This window comes from Capricornis sumatraensis, chromosome 16, assembly GCF_032405125.1.
Source record: "Capricornis sumatraensis isolate serow.1 chromosome 16, serow.2, whole genome shotgun sequence".
Classification (NCBI taxonomy): Eukaryota; Metazoa; Chordata; class Mammalia; order Artiodactyla; family Bovidae; genus Capricornis; species Capricornis sumatraensis.
In genome coordinates, this window is record NC_091084.1 from 49,169,829 (window position 1) to 49,173,113 (window position 3,285).

At 39.8% G+C, this 3,285-nt stretch overlaps 1 pseudogene; it reads right to left on the minus strand.

Moving 5' to 3' along the window:
* Window positions 1-458: 458 nt before the first annotated feature.
* Window positions 459-2,877, minus strand: LOC138092145 (olfactory receptor 52N2-like; annotated as a pseudogene).
* Window positions 2,878-3,285: the final 408 nt, after the last annotated feature.

The window sequence follows — 3,285 nt, forward strand, 5'->3', positions numbered from 1 at the left end:
GGCAGCATTGAACTTTATTCCTTAATAAATAATACATTTTCTAGTTTAATGAAAATCTACATTTCAAGGAGCAGTGGTTTCACTATACATTATCAGTATTTTTGATTAACTGGCATGGTGCCTTTTCTCAGTTTTATCTACTAGCGGAGAAGTTTTTGCTTAGGAACAAAACTCCTATATACTACTTCCAAATAGCATCAAATTCAGTACTAGGACTAATGGAAAGGCTAGCGATAGTGTTATTAGATTTAATTAAATTGATTTGTGGGTCTTTTTAAAAGGAAAGGTTCTAAGTTTTCTATATAAGGTCCTAGAGAAGTATAAGAATGATCTGTTAACATTCATGGATTGAAAAATGAATAGATGCTGTCAAATCATGTACACACAGCCTGGTACAAATGTCTTCATCTATGAAGATGCTTTGCTCTCATTTTGTTGGGATTTACTTTTTTCTTTCTTCAGTGCTCTTTTGCTAAAAAAGGTTTGATCATTCCTTCCTGTATTTGCTTAGTCTTTATTCCATAGATAATAAAATTCAGAGTAGGTGGCATAAACAGGTATATGTTAGCCACAAATGTGTGAATGCTGTAAGAGATTGTATGACTCCCAAATCAGTGGGTACAAAAGGTGAAGAAGGCTGGGACATAGGTAATTATGATGGCACAGATTTGGGCAGTGCAGGTACTGAAGTTCTGCTGAGCCTATGCTGAGGACAGGCTGACCACTGCCTCGAGGATCATGCTGTAGGAGACTGTGATGCACAGATGTCAAAGCCCCCAGTCAGGAGGGCAACCATTAGACCATAGATGGCATTGACCTTGATATTTCCACAAGACAACTTGGCCAAAGACATGTGGTCAAAGTAGGTATGGAAAATCATATTGCCTTTGCAATAGAGCAGTCTTTTGGTGAGTACCGTAAAAGGAATGACAAGTATCATGCCTCAAAGGAAGGTGAGAAACCCACCTTGGCAATGACAGAATTGGCAAGGATAGTAGCAAAGCATAGAGGGTAGCAGATGGCCACATAGCGGTCCAGGACCATGAGCATGAGCACTCCTGATTTCATCCCTTTGAAGGTGTGGAGAAAGAACATCTGCACCAGGCAAGCACTGAAGCTAAGCTCTTTGAGATCAAACTGGAAAATGCAGAGCATTTTGGTTACAATACTTTGTACACCGAACAATGTCTGTGAAGGAGAGTAAGGCTAAGAAATACTACATGGCCCAAGATAGGGACTCCTCAAGATAAATGAGTTAGTTCAGTTCAGTTCAGTTCAGTCTCTCAGTCCTGTCCGACTCTTTGCGACTCCATGAACTGCAGCATGCCAGGCCTTCCTGTCCATCACCATCTCCCGGAGTTCACTCAGACTCATGTCCATAGACTCAGTGATGCCATACAACCATCTCATCCTCGGTCGTCCCCTTCTCCTCCTGCCCTCAATCCCTCCCATCATCAGAGTCTTTTCCAGTGAGTCAACTCTTCCCATGAGGTAGCCAAAGTACTGGAGTTTCAGCTTCAGCATCATTCCTTCCAAAGAAATCCCAGGGCTGATCTCCTTCAGAATGGACTGGTTGGATCTCCTTGCAGTCCAAGGGACTCTCAAGAGTCTTCTCCAACACTACAGTTCAAAAGCATCAATTATTTGGGGCTCAGCCTTCTTCACAGTCCAACTCTCACATCCATACATGAGCACAGGAAAAACCATAGCCTTAGTCGGCAAAGTAATGTCTCTGCTTTTGAATATGCTATCTAGGTTGGTCATAACTTTTCTTCCAAGGAGTAAGCGTCTTTTAATTTCATGGCTGCAATCACCATCTGCAGTGATTTTGGAGCCCCCCAAAATAAAGTCTGACACTGTTTCCACTGTTTCCCCATCTATTTCCCATAAGTGATGGGACCAGATGCCATGATCTTCGTTTTCTGAATGTTGAGCTTTAAGCCAACTTTTTCACTCTCCACTTTCACTTTCATCAAGAGGCTTTTTAGTTCCTCTTCACTTTCTGCCATAAGGGTATGGCATATCTGAGATCTTTTTTTGTACACTTTTTCTGTGTATTCTTGCCACCTCTTCTTAATATCTTCTGCTTCTGTTAGGTCCATACCATTTCTGTCCTTTATCGAGCCCATCTTTGCATGAAATATTCCCTTGGTATCTCTAATTTTCTTGAAGAGATCTCTAGTCTTCCCCATTCTGTTGTTTTCCTCTATTTCTTTGCACTGATCGCTGAAGAAGGCTTTCTTATCTCTTCTTGCTATTCTTTGGAATTCTGCATTCAGATGCTTATACCTTTCCTTTTCTCCTTTGCTTTAACTTCTCTTCTTTTCACAGCTATTTGTAAGGCCTCCCCAGACAGCCATTTTGCTCTTTTGCATTTCTTTTCCATCGGGATGGTCTTGAACCCTGTCTCCTGTACAATGTCACAAACCTCATTCCATAGTTCATCAGGGACTCTATCTATCAGATCTAGGCCCTTAAATCTATTTCTCACTTCCACTGTATAATCATCATAAGGGATTTTATTTAGGTCATACCTGAATGGTCTAGCGGTTTTCCCTACTTTCTTCAATTTAAGTCTGAATTTGGTAATAAGGAGTTCATGATCTGTGCCACAGTCAGCTCCTGGTCTTGTTTTTGTTGACTGTATAGAGCTTCTCCATCTCTGGCTGCAAAGAATATAATCAATCTGATTTCAGTGTTGACCATCTGGTGATGTCCATGTGTAGAGTCTTCTCTTGAGCCCACAGTTCCCCAGTACAGTCACAAGGTACATGGAGCAAAATGAGAGGGAGATCAGATATGTGTACCTTCTAGCCCAGGTACCCCATTCAATATGAATGATTCTGGAGTCAGTCTAGTACAGTTGTAGCCATGCATAGTGGCCAATAGCGGATAGGTTACTCCCTTCAATTTTGATGCATCTCTGAAAAGAAAGAGTTAGGAAATGTATATTAATGTGTTAGTTATTATTTTAACATTTTTGCATAAATCATCTCAATGATATCAATTACCCATAGACAGAAATTATTATATCATAGTTAAAAAATTGATATTAGTGAGGACCATTGACTGTAAGTCTTGGCTTTTTTACCACAAAGAATGTGTGTGTGTGTGTATGTATATATATATATATATATAATTTTTCTACTCTTAATCCCTTTAAGATCTCAAATTCAATGTTATTACCTAATCATTAGTGTAATTTTGACCAATGATAATGTGTCAACTAGTGAGCATTAAGGTGGTTACCAAATTCTTTTCCAGGAAATTGTGAAGTGAGTTGTA